Genomic DNA, 14,777 nt, shown 5'->3' on the forward strand with positions numbered 1-14,777 from the left:
GTTCGTATGCTACCCCTCCCTCCCCCCACTTTTAGGCAACGTTACCCATCCGTCCCTCCCCAGCCACCCTCAAACCCGCAAAGCCCCAAGCAAAGGCAACCCCTTGCCCCCCTTTTATCTCTTCTTTGTGTTCATACTTACCACCATCTCGTCTTAAATTCCACCCCTGCAGACATCGGCTCATATCCTTCCTCCACCCTCCGATTTCCTGTAAGCCTATCGTTCAGTCTCTTGCTATCTAGGGCAGCTTGTTTATTTCATATCATTGAGGTCATGTAGTATTTGTCCTTCAATGTCTGGGTTGCTTCACTCAACATAAGGTTCTCAAGATTCATCCATGTTATCACATGTGTTTGTAGTGTGTTTGTTCTTACAGCCGAGTAGTATTCCATTGTGTGTATATACCACATTTTATTGATCCACTCATCTGTTGATGGGCATTTGGGTTGATTCCAACTTTTGGCAATAGTGAACAATGCTGCTATGAACATTGGTGTACATATATCGGTTTGTGTTCTTGTTTTCAGTTCTGCTGGGTATATACCCAGCAGTGGTATTGCTGGGTCATATGGCAAATCTATGGCTAGTTTTTTGAGAAACCGCCATACTGTCCTCCAGAATGGTTGGATCCTTCTGCATTCCCACCAGCAGTGGATGAGTGTTCCCCTTCCTTCACATCCTCTCCAGCACTTGTATTCTTCTGTTTTTTTCATAGCTGCCAATCTTATGGGTGTAAGATGGTATCTCATTGTAGTTTTGATTTGCATTTCCCTGATAGCTAGAGATTTGGAACATTTTTTCATGTGCTTTCTTGCCATTTGTATTTCTTCTTCAGAGAAGTGTCTGTTTAAGTCTTTTTCCCATTTTTTAAATGGGTTGTTTATCTTTTTATTTTCAAGATATAGGAGTTCTTTATATATGCAAGTTATAAGTTTCTTATCAGATATATGGTTGCCAAATATTTTCTCCCACTGTGTGGGCTCCCTTTTTACTTTCTTGACAAACTCCTTTGAGGTGCAGAAGGCTTTAATTTTGAGGAAGTCCCATTTATCTATTAGTTCTTTTGCTGCTCGTGCTTTTGGTGAGATATTCATAAATCCATTTCCTATTACAAGGTCCTGTAGATGTTTCCCTACACTGCTTTCTAAGGTTTTTATGGTCTTGGCTCTTATATTTAGGTCTTTGATCCATCTTGAGTTGATCTTTGTATAAGGTGTGAGATGGTAATCCTCTTTCATTCTTCTACATATGGCTATCCAGTTCTCCAGACACCATTTTTGTTGAATAGGCCACTCTCTCCCAGTTGAGAGGGTTTGGTGGCTTTATCGAATATTATGTGGTTGTATATGTGAGGTTCTATATCAGAGCTTTCAATTCAATTCCATTAGTCTATGTGTCTCTCCTTATGCCAATACCATGCTGTTTTCACCACCGTGGCTTTATAGTATGTTTTGAAGTCAGGTAGTGTGATTCCTCCAATTTCGTTTTTCTTTTTCAGTATGTCTTTGGCTATTCGGGGTCTCTTTCCTTTCCAAATAAATTTCATAGTTAGTTTTTCTAGTTCCTTAAAGAAGGCTGCATTGATTTTTATTGGGATTGCATTGAAAGTGTAGATCAGTTTTGATAGGATAGACATCTTAATAATGTTCAGTCTTCCTATCCATGAACAAGGAATAGTCTTCCATTTATTTAGGTCTTCTTTGATTTCCTTGAACAATCTTGTATAGTTCTCGGTGTATAAGTTCTTTACCTCTTTAGTTAAATTTATTCCTAAGTATTTGATTTTTTTATTTACTATTGTGAATGGTATTTGTTTCTTGATTTCCTCCTGATCTTGCTCATTATTGGTGTACAGAAATGCTACTGATTTTTGCGCATTGATCTTATAACCTGCGACTTTACTAAACTCATTTATGAGTTCTAGAATCTTCGTTGTAGATCTCTCAGGATTTTCTATGTATAGGATCATGTCATCTGCAAATAATGAAATTTTGACTTCTTCCTTTCCAATTTGAATGCCTTTTATTTCTGATTCTTGCCTCAGTGCTCGAGCAAGTACTTCTAAGACAATGTTAAATAGGAGCGGAGACAGTGGGCATCCTTGTCTTGTTCCTGAGTTTAGAGGGAAGGAGTCTAGGATTTCTCCATTGTAAACAATATTGGCTTTAGGTTTTTCATATATACTCTTTATCATGTTCAAAAAATTCCCTTGTATTCCAACCTTTTGGAGTGTTTTTATCAAGAAAGGGTGCTGTATTTTGTCAAATGCTTTTTCTGCATCAATAGATATAATCATGTGATTTTTTTCCTTCAATCTGTTTATATGGTGTATTACGTTGATTGATTTTCTTATGTTGAACCATCCTTGCATACCTGGGATGAATCCCACTTGGTCGTGGTGTATAATACGTTTAATGTGTTGTTGAATACGATTAGCAAGTATTTTGTTAAGTATTTTTGCATCTAGGTTCATTAGAGAAATTGGTCTGTAATTTTCCTTTCTTGTGATGTCTTTGTTTGGCTTTGGTACTAGGGTAATGTTGGCATCATAGAAGGAGTTGGGTAACGTTCTTTCTGTTTCGATGTTTTGGAATAGTTTCAGCAGGATTGGTGTCAGTTCTTTCCGGAATGTTTTGTAGAATTCACCTGTGAAGCCATCTGGCCCTGGGCTCTTCTTAGTTGGGAGATTTTTAATAACTGATTCTATCTCTCTGCTTGTGATTGGTTTGTTAAGATCATCAATTTCTTCTTTTGTCAATATGGGCTGTTTATGTGTTTCTAGGAATTTGTCCATTTCCTCTAGATTGTCATTTTTGTTGGAATATAGTTTTTCAAAATATCCTCTTATGATAGTCTTTATTTCTGTGGGGTCAGTGGTGATATCGCCTTTCTCATTTCTTATTTTGTGTATTTGCATCTTCTCTCTTTTTTTCTTTGTTAGTGTTGCTAAAGGTTTGTCAATTTTGTTAATCTTCTCAAAAAACCAGCTCTTGGTCTTGTTTATCTGTTCAAGTGCTTTCTTATTTTCTATTTCATTTAGTTCTGCTCTTATCTTTGTTATTTCCTTCCTTCTTCTTCCTGTTGGGTTGCTTTGTTGTTGTTTTTCTAATTCCTTCAAATGTGCAGTTAGTTCTTCAATTTTTGCTCTTTCTTCTTTTTTGATATATGAATTTATGGCTATAAACTTCCCTCTCAGTACTGCTTTTGCTGCATCCCATAAATTTTGGTATGTTGTGTTATCATTATCATTTGTTTCAAGGTAGTCATTGATTTCTTTTGAGATTTCCTCTTTGACCCACTGTTTTTCTAAGAGTGTGCTGTTTAATTTCCAAATCGTGGTGTGAAATCTGGGCTTCTGTCCCTTGCAAATCTCCAGCTTGACTCCACTGTGGTCAGAGATAATGTTTTGTATGATTTCAATCTTTCTGAATTCGTTCAGCCTTTCTTTGTGGCCTAGCATATGATCTATCTTGGAGAATGATCCATGTGCGCTTGAGAAAAATGTATATCCTGCTGTGTTTGGGTGTAGCGATCTATATATGTCTATTAGATCGAGCTCCTCTAATATACTATTCAGATGTTTTGTTTCTTTGGTGATTCTCTTTTGAGATGTTCTGTCCAGAGTTGATAGTGGTGTATTAAAATCCCCCACTATAATTGTAGATGTATCTATTCTTTCACTTAGTTTTTCCAGCGTTTGCCTGATGTATTTAGAGGCACCCTTGTTAGGGGCATAGATATTTATGATTGTTCGATCTTCTTGACAGATTTTCCCTTGGACTAAAATGTAGTATCCTTCTTTGTCTCTCACAATTGTTTCACATTTAAAGTCTATTTTGTCTGATATTAATATAGCTACTCCTGCCTTTTTTTGGTTATTGTTAGCTTGTATGATTGTTTTCCAGCCTTTCACTTTCAATCTCCATGCGTCTCTGGGTCTAAGATGTGTCTCTTGTAGACAGCATATGGATGGGTCATATTTCCTTATCCAATGTCCCAGTCTGAATCTTTTGATAGGTGAGTTTAATCCATTGACATTCAGTGTTATTACTATCAAGGAATTATTTGTGTTAGCCATACTTTGATTGGTTTTGTGTTTGTCATATTTTGTTTGTATACTTTTTTTTTGTCTTTTTTGTTGTTGTTGTTGGTCTTATACTCTCCTCCAACTTTGCCTTTCCTGTTTTTTCCTTTCTTCCTGCAGCACTCCCTTTAGAATTTCTTGAAGGGGAGGTTTCTTGTTGGTATACTCTTTCAGTTTCTGTTTGTCTGCGAATATTTTGAACTCTCCATCATATTTGAATGCTAGTTTAGCTGGATAAAGTATTCTTGGTTGGAAATTTCTTTCCTTTAGTACCTTGACTATATCATACCACTGTCTTCTTGCCTCCATGGTTTCAGAAGAGAAATCAGCACTTAATCTAATTGAGCTTCCCTTGTATGTGATGGTTTTCTTTTCTCTTGCTGCTTTTAGGATTTTCTCTTTGTCTTGAGCATTGGATAATTTGACAAGTATATGTCTTGGGGTGGGCCTGTTGGGGTTTATGACTTGTGGAGTGCGCTGTGCTTCTTGGATATGTACATCTGTCTCTTTCAGTAGATTTGGGAAGTTTTCAGCCATTATTTCCTGCAACACTCTTTCTGACCCCTTTCCCTTCTCTTCACCTTCTGGAATGCCTATAATACGTATGTTTGAGCGTTTTGCATTGTCATTCAGGTCCCTAAATCCTAATTGGATTTTTTCTATCTTCTTATTGACCCCTTCTACTATCTGTTTGATTTCTGATGTACTGTCTTCCACATCACTAATTCTCTGCTCTGTCTCTTCTAGTCTGCTGATATTTGCTGCAAGTGTATTTTTGATTTCTTGAACTGTGGTGTTCATTCCCATCATATCTGTTATGTTTTTGCGTATGTCTGCAATTTCCCCTCCAAGTGATATCTTCATGTTGTTAACCTCTTTCATTACTGCATCAAATTTGTCGGTGATAAATGTTCTAAGATCTTTCATTGCTTGTGCCAAGTTTTGCTCCCCTTCGTGATTATTGGTTTGTTGATTGGATTCAGCCATGTTTTCCTGATTATTGGTTTGGTTTGTAGATTTTTGTTGCTTTCTGGTCATCTCTTTATTTTGATGAATTTAATCAGTTCCTTAGCTTCTTTGTCTGCTCTTGGAGGTTAATTAGTTGTTATTTTTGCATAGGTGTTATATCTTCTCTTTGTCAGATTTTTCTTCTTATTCTAGTTACTTGTTGTTGGTTAAGTTCACTTTAGAGGAAAGTATTAGTGTTGGGGAAAGGCAATTGTGTAAGCAAGGGAAAAGTGTAAAGTTGTATTGGTGATGTATGTTAACAAAGCAAGAATATGAGATCTGGAAGGATGGAGGTTAGATTCATGTAGATTGTATAGAGTTATAGCTGTAGGTAGAGTACCTTTTATGAAGTAGATGACTGAATTTGGGAGGAATATGGTATGAACTACAAAGCTATTGTTTTCATGAGAGAGGGAGAAAGAAAGGAGAGGTAATAGTTTCAAGAGTGGATAATAGACAGAAAACAGAACAAAGGTATTAGAAATTAAGAGTTAGACACTTTGTGGATCAAAGAACGGGAGGTTGGGGGTGGAATATAGGAGAGACAGTAGATGATAGTGGATATCAAGATGCAGGGGAAGGGGGATAGTGTAGGTAGCCTAAATCAGTTCACACAGAAATGAGGCAGTGGAGTATCGGAAAACCCAGCAAATGTGAGGTGTTCCCTGTAGCACCTATTGTATACTTGAATTAAAATAAAAATAAGTGGAAGATGAGGGACAAGAGGGAAAGAGAAAACCGAAAAAAAAAAAAAAACTAATTATAATAAAGAAAAAAGAAAGACAAGAAGAAAGGAAGAAAGAAAAAGAGGATGGGCAAACGGTGGGGAACGGATAGGGAGAAGAGAGATACAGGTATACACGTGTCACAATTGCAACACTATCTAAAACAACAACTTCCCCCTGCTTTGCCCTAAAACCCCCCGTCTGTCTGCCCAAATGGGTCTGCAAGCACCTCCCTTCCCACAAACCCCCAATAGGCCGCCCAGGGCTCACGAACTCCCCAGTACTGCAGATGCTCCAAAATAAAATAAAATAAAATAAAATAAAGTAAAATAAATTAAAAAAAAAAAAAAAAAAGAACAGAAACCCCTCCGCAGGCCCGGCTCCGCCCGCCGCGGAGGCTTGGACCGGCTCTGCCCGGCTCCTTACACCGCCTCGGCCTGGCCTGGCTCCGCCCGGCTCCGCTCGCTACAGCAGCCCAGCCGGCTCCCGCGTCCACCTCCCGCCACCGCGGCCTGGACCGGCCCCGCCCGGCTCCGTACCCGCCGCGGCCTGACCCGGCTCCGCCTGGCTCCACTCGCTACAGCGGCCCGGCCCAGCTCCGGCGTCTGCCTCTCGCCACCGCGGCCTGCACCGGCCCTGCCCGGCTCCGTATGCCGCCGCGGCCTGGCCCGCACACCACTGCGGCCTGGCTCGGCCCTGCTCGGCCCCGCCCGGCCCCGCTCGCCGCCGGCGCAGCCCGGCCCTGCTCCGGCGTCCGCCGCTGCGGCCCGACCTGGCTCAGCCCCACCGAGGGGGGCTAGATGCCTCGTTTCCGCCTACCCAAGGAGGGAATCCTCTACAGGTAGCTGGGATCTCCGTCTATCTTTCACAGACGAATCCTCTCTGTTACCTTCCCTCCAAATCGATGTCCAGACACCTCCGGACCAGCAAAAATCCCGAAACAATCCGGTCCCAAAGAGTCTCCAACGCCGCCCAGCCGATTCCCTGCAGAAGACCCTAACAGGGATGTTCACTCAGCCGCCATCTTGCCCCTCCTCAACATGTTCATTTTAATGTACTGTAGCTGCTCTTTGGTTTGGTATATTGGTCAGATGCCTAGGTACTAAATATTCAAGTAAATCCAAACCTGGGTAAAACAAGAATCCTATCTAACTTGTTTTTAATGGCAATGGGAATACCTGAAATTTAGCTTTATTTTCAAATGTTACACATGTTCAAGTGTTTGAAGGACAAAAAACACATTTTGAAAGGGCTACATTTTCACCTTTTCTCTCCAAATAATTAATAGCAATAATAATTATCAGTTGAAATACCAAAGAGGCAGCCTTTTCCCTGATTCTCATACCACTTGTAGACCCTCGCTGAATGGTCACTAATATGTAAGAATAAATTCAGCCAAATATTATTTAGAATACAGTGAAATGTTGGTTGTAAATTAAATTAAAGGTAACTAAGGTTTAATGGAAAAGTTTAATTGAAAAAAATTTAAAAGGTGTTTACTATACTACTAAAGATTATGTTAAATAAGAGAAATTAAAAGAAAAGACAAAGATTACAATAGCACAAAAGGGCCTGAATAGGTGACAGGGGAAAATTATGTTTCTTCACTTGTTACCCAGTTGCATGCAGATCCTTGTATCTAAATGAAGAATAAATGCACAAAGTACCAGGAGAAAGTTTTATATCATCAAGTAAGTCTAAACATATACTACTTCCTTATAATATGCAAACTGCCCAACCGAAGTGATGTTTTTCATTGGTAACTGACAACTCTAAATTCCCATAATTAAAATTTTCTAGATTTGATAAAGTTGAAATATGGATAGAAGTATCTATACCAAAGTATTCCTGTTTATATTTTCAAACCTAACTTATTCCTTTGGTTCAAAGGGAAAAACCGTTTTAAAATCTAATACTAGTATGGCCAATGGAAACAAATTTTATGAACTGTAAACTTGGAATAGTAACTATAAAACTTACTCTACATCAGGAAACTATACAGCTATGCCTACTATCCTGTTTGGCATATAGACGATACTCTAAAAAATTTGCTGGATGAGTGAAAAGTAAGGTTATTTTGGAAAATTAGGAATCAGAGAATGTTAGAAGCCATTCAGTCTGACTTACTCTCAATAGCATCACCGTTCCACTCCTTTTACAGGCAAGGAAACTATAACCTTTGCTATTTATACGCATACTTTATGGCTAGGACTAATCTCTACTCATCTACTGGAACCAATTACTTTGGTTTGTGTGTGTCTGATAAAACAGCATAAATAAGGAGGTACATTTCTATATTGTTTCTCTCTGATAGGATGCTGTAGTTTTCTTCACAATTAGCGTAACAATTTCTGTCACTTAGACTAGATGTTAAATCTATTTAAAAGGAAATAAGGGATATGAATTTAGGCAGAACAGGGATGCTATAAGAAGAAGTCAGATTTTAAAACTTTGTTTTTTACAGTGTAATCCATTTCTTAGGAACTGGGGAGTATTTAAATGACTCGGGTTAGAATTTCTGTCCTGAGAGCAGTATTATTCTAAACAAGGTTTTCCCTAGTTCAAATTTCATTTTTAAACACAGTTTAAGCTGTTACAGGATTACTGTAAGTTTCAAAGTAATTTTCAGTAAAAAAAAATGATACTTGATAAATGTTTGTTGAATGATTGACTAATGGGCCACATGGTGTTTACACATTATGCTAAATCCTTATAACTCCCCTGTAAGATTGTTGCTAATATTCCATTTTTTTAATTAAAAAACTAAAGCTCAGAATAATTAAGCACAATGCCAAAGTCACACAAACAAGCTACTATAAAAATGCAGGTTTTTCTAACTCTTCAGGTAATCTTTTTAATACAGCATGAAACAATACATCAGGGAGATAATGAATTAGAAGGCAGGTTTCCAGACTTTGTCCTGTTTTTAACGAGTCATGTGGGCTTGGTTGGGCAAGTCACTTAGTTTCTCTGTGGAACAACTCTATTTCAGTAAACCTGCATTTACGAATATAGAAAATCATAGTAATAATAAAATGATCAATTTGTCAGACAGTATTGATCCCAGAGGTCAGATAGGTCCTTACAAAAGTGCTTTAAAAATATGGTGTGATGTGTAAATATAAAATACCAATGTTATTATTAAGGAGGGTCCCAATAATGCTAATAAATGGTGTTATTGGAATAAATTCAGATAATATGGAAGGGAAGTTACTTGTCTTTGTCTGGGGTTGTATTCCTTGAAAGGCTGATTTCCTTTTCTGATATTGTATTTGAGGATTGCATTTGATACATCTGATATTGCATCTGACATTGCATTTGAGCATTCAGGAAGTGCTGTCTTATAAAATTAAAAGATATAGATATATAGCTCATAGTTAAGGACCTGTTTATGATGTCATCAACAGAGTTGATCGTTATTCTCAGAAGAATCAAAGTTTTAAAACAGAAGGGTGTGAAGTTAAGCAAAAACTTAAGACCAATTAGTGTTTGGTTCATGGCTTTTTAAAAATTATCATAGGCTAATATTTATGCCTTCTAAAGCTCAAGTTTAACCTTAGTAAAGGTTAATAATTTCATACATATTCGGATTTTTAGAGGACCAAAAAACAACACTTCGGTTTTTCCATCAAAGTCCTAAACCTATTAAGACACAGAAATCAGGCAGATTACTTTCAAATTGTCAGCTTTGTCATGGACAGAGCTTTGCAGAACAAAGCTAAGTTTGAGGAAACTGTGTGCTTCCTTATAATCAGCCACTGAATTAGGCATATTTACAAAATTAGACTCAGCGAGGCTGGAAATGGTGGGATCCTCTTGAAAGGTCAGAGTCACGGCTGCCATGTTTACCACCTGGCCAAGAACAACTCGGAGTTCATGCTCCTGGCAGGCAACCAGATGCCAGAGAGTAGAAGGAGAGGGAGAGTTAGCTATGCATGCAGGTCCATCTCTCTTCCTACACATGAAGGGATGTGGAATGGACAGAATTCAAGAGTGAACTCTAAGGGTTTTTATGGGGTAAAGGTATAAAGAGTTACTCTCAAAATATTCAGCTGTAATTAGAAGGGGGAAATTACTGTATAAAGTAAGTGTTCCCTTGGGAAAGTTGCAAAGTCAACCTTAGAAGGACCAACTTTATAAAGCCAAACCAATAGTGTAACAGAAATATCCCAGCCTTAAAGAGCTCACATAATTATGACTTCTCACTGTTTCATTTTGAAACTAGTTGGGGCTTAACTGGTTAGACTCTCATATCTTACGGAAAAAACAACTCATGATCGGGTTCTTGAAAGATGATTTTATCACATTATAGCATTCAAATAAGCCCTGGAGAACATGTTTTATAATGCTATATTTAATTCTTTATGTAATATTATACCTCTCTGTGTAAACACAGCCAAACCTAATACCTAGAAATGCAGTTTTTAAAAAAGATAACCAAGAATGTCATGAAAAATAAATGCCATGATACACTCATTGCCTGTGAATCCAAGTTCAACATTCTTATTTTTCAACAGTCCAGGAAAATTCTGGTGGGTTGCTAGGCTTTTTTTTTTTAATCTCCTTTAGAATCTTCAAACTTAAGTTCCACGTATGAGTAGGCACCCAATCAAATTCTAAAAAACTCTGAGACTTTGAAAATCATCATTTTAATGGACATATTTTCATTCTATTCCTGTCAATGATGCAACAGGATGATTGTGGCAGGTCCTTTGATCCTTGTTATTGTGTTTCTCATACATTCAGAGCTGACAAGAGATAACTCCTTTAATCTTCCCTTAGTTCCTCCTCTTCTCTGCTTTCCTTCACTTCATTTTCTCAAAATAATATTGTACAGCTGACATTTTCTTTGAGAAGATTCTTTATCATTCTCAGATTTTATTCAGCACAGTAGTATTTGAGAACATATCATTTATTCCTCCCCTACCATGTGAAAAAAACTGTGAGCCAGGGGAGGAAAGCATACTACAATCACCACTGCACCCAGGGTGTTTGTGTCAGAGCTGAAGAAAGCAACAATAAAAACATAATGTGAGCAGACCTAATCCAGGATGTTAAATACACTCACCCATATCCAGAACTGGCCTCTAATAATATACTCTATACTTCAAATATTTGACATTTCAGGCGGCCAGGTGTTTTAACTAGACTCAACCTGACATCTCTCAGATCTTCAAATCATTAACTTCTGTTTTGTCAAAACCTTGAAATCTTGTGAGGTAACAAACCAATAGTACATTTGATTTTTAATTATCATATGCTCTTAAGACAATTGTAACTAAATCATTGTTTAAATACAATTTTAGAAATTCTGCTTTCTGTTAGAATTAGATTTTTCCTCTTTATAACTAAAATCATGAATCAGAAGATGAACTAATTTTTAAAATTAAAGGTTTTTAATAAATCTATTGTGAATGTATTTCCTATTTGGTTTCGGACTATGAAACTGACAACATGAAAATAATCAGCTTTCACATACTCTGAATAGCTAATTTCTGATAATTGTAGTAAGTATGGAATATAGGAATAACCTTCAAACTCAGACTAGGGGGTCTTCACACATAACTGATTGAAGCCATACTGCTATTCTCTCTTCTTTCACAAAAATAACTCTCTTGTCTTAGAACTGAGATGGCTAATAAAAGAAGTATTATAGCAAACAAGAAGTTTCCACGGTTTAGCAAAGACAGCTTGGCATTTTCTGGAGTGCAACATAACTTATAACCATGAAAAAATAAAAGCAATTGCACAAACAAAACTATATTATATATAGAAATAAACTGAATATTATCAATTAATATCATGGGATGAGAGAAGAAAAATCAAGAGGTAAGAAAAGACACCCATTAAACTTGATATATATTTTACACTATAGACTTGTTGAGGAAATTAAGGGTTCCATTAAACTTAGTTATGTTTTAATACCATCTCATTTATAGGGAAAGAAAAAGCTCTACTTACAAGTTGCAATGCTCCGAAAAGCAGTCTTTGATCCCTCACTCAGTTAAGGATTAAGGGAGTGATGATGTTTGTTCATTTGATCCATATTGATCCAGACAGACAATAAGGAAGAATGAATGGTCAAATTTCAGCTTTTCAAAACTAGCTAAGTGAAATTTTCCAAGAGCTTCTAAATCATATTTACTTAAAATTTGATTTCATCTTCTAAAGACTGAACAATTCATGTTACCAGTAATAGCATGCAGTTTATCTAATAGCATGCAGAAAAAGTATATATTGGAGGATTTTTTTAAATATAAAAGTTTGTTTAAACTAGTTAATAATATATTGATTTGAGTTGGCTTCTAAAGTATTCTGCTTGGAAAGACACTTATTACTAGTTTTAGTAAAAATACCTAGATCTTTAAAAAATGACCTTGTGAATTAAATGGTGTTTTTCTTCTAATAAAAGTTTCTACTTACCTGTCAAAAGATAAAAGCAGATGCTCTGGAGAGAAATTAATTATGTAAATCTCAAACTTCTGTAATCGTTTTGGTAAAAATGTAGTCAGTTTTTAAAATGATGATTAGCCAATTATAGAGAAAGGCACACCAAGGGAAAGTGTGAAAATTTAATTGATCAATTTATGCCACAAATTGCTGAAGATCAAGAAGTATTAGCATGGATAAAATTAAAGGGTCCAAATATCTTAAGAAACATTTTGGAGAAAAGTTTCACATTGTTATACTATCTCAAATTTGACATATATTTCAGTGGTCAAAATTCTATGCCTCTAGGGTAGTGCACAATCCATACCAGTAAATTGTTTTATTACATTCTAAAAGATGTCAAGTAATATTTCTATTAGCCAACTGCTCTTCTACACTTCATAGGAGCCTAAAAATTTAACTAAAGCTTTTCTTGTTATTGTTTTTGTTGTTTAGAGTCTATCTCGAAACAGAGATTTAATTTCTCATTGATTAGCCTTCAGCAATTTAAACTATTTTATTTGAACACTTCCTCAAAAGGTGGTTCTTCCAGAGACAAAATTATTCCTATAATCTCCTTCCAGTTGGTCAAAACTTTTCCCTCAGTACTTTCTGAGTACAGGGGACCTAAATTGAATACCATAACCCACAATCATACAGGGAATGAACAGTACTGTGGATTTTGTCATTTTCTGTCTGTTCAGAGGCATCTCAAAAGAAGTCATTCATCACCACACAAGGTTCCAAGCTTATTTTTTTAATCCAGCGTCAACCATAATTCATCCAGAAGTACCTTAGTCATTACTGCTTTCTAGATTTCTTCATCTTGTTTAATTACTAGGATTTATTTCATATTTTTCAGATGGATTCATTTACATTTTTAGAAATAAATAAATCTCATTCTATGCTGTATTGCCTATATTTATGATCTGAAGGCATTAATACAGCTTCAGATCATATTTGCATTTGTAATTTGTTTCAAATATAAGGAGCAATAATTACACTCTCTTTTAAGAGTTAAAATTACATAGCTTCAAGTCCAGAATGGAAGAGTTTACATACTTGCTACTTTGCAATCTCACCTTAAGTTTACTCAAATTGGAGGTCCCAAAAAAACTATATCAAGTAAATTTTAATTCTAAATACCAGTACCTTACACAAAAGCAAAATTTCTGAATTCAATGATATATACTTTTTCTGTTGGAGATTTTGACTGAGCAACAAATGAGAAATTTCCCTTTCTAGGAATCCTTTGTGCAAAAATGGAAGTCTTCTGTACTTGAATTATTTATTCACTTTTATAATCTCTCTAAAGTAAGAAAGAATAGGACTGAAAGCACTTTTTATATTTTATTACAGAGAAAAACCATATCCCAAGGAAAAACCAATCAACGGATAGGGGACAGTGAAGAAATGTTCAGGGTATTGTAAAAACTCTTGTTTCCTAAAGTTTATAAATCCACATCTGTAGTCTCTGAAATGCTAGAATTAAAAGCATCGACTCATGGTAAGGATCTATTTCCCTTGTACTGTTCATATCATTTAATAATAATAGAGACTCACATGTACACAAGTTTGCCCATGGGCCAACATTTAATTTCTCCACTATTGGTAGCTAATTATGTTATATTGGTGCAAAATGTAAATATTAATATGGTCTTCAACTGATAAATTGTCCAGACATGGGTTCCAAGTTCCATACCTTTCCTTCTCTCTTCTTTCTTCCACAACTGCTGGAGTCTAATTTAACTAAATTAGTTAAATTGCTAGGAAAACCATTGTTTAAGCCTAAGTAATACTTGAAGATTTAGGGGAAATCTAAGAGCTTAGAAGGAAAGAGAAAACTAGTGAAATAAAATCTAGTTATAAGAAATTCATTCTTATGTTAATAACCAATCTATTGATCCATTTATAAATGTAAAAGGTAGTTTCTCCACTGGGTAGAATTACAGATGACTGCATTTTCTTCTTTTTATATATAGTATTTTCTAATTTTTCTACAATGATCATTTATTACCCTTATCTTAAGGAGAAAAAAACTGCAAATGTCATTTTGTTTTGTTTTGTTTATTGATGAAAAAGTAAAGATTATATACAGGAGAAAGAACCTAGATAATTGACTAAGGCAGAAATACAGATGGTTTATTTCTGTGGGGATCCACCTACCTTAAAGTATGCTCTTCAATGTCACCTGATTTTTTCACAGCACTTTGTTGTGCTATTTGAATTTCCAGTTACAAACAATAAGAGACCATTTGGGTTGATTAATCCTTCATTAAACATTGTAGTATCCCTTGGAAGAGTCATCCCCACTGATATGGCATTACTTGTTTTTTTACGGCCTCCTAACATATATCTGAACTCATCTGCTCTGAGATCATCATAGCTTCCATTGGAAAGTGAATAAAAGTGGATAATTTTATATTCTGTAGAGTCCATGAAAGAAGGTCAGTTCTGGTTAGATACTATGTGATGCTTAGTACAGCATGAAGATTTAAGATGCCCAAAGGTCCAAGAAGAAGGATATTGGG

This window comes from Dasypus novemcinctus, chromosome 11 (assembly GCF_030445035.2).
Source record: "Dasypus novemcinctus isolate mDasNov1 chromosome 11, mDasNov1.1.hap2, whole genome shotgun sequence".
NCBI lineage: Eukaryota > Metazoa > Chordata > Mammalia > Cingulata > Dasypodidae > Dasypus > Dasypus novemcinctus.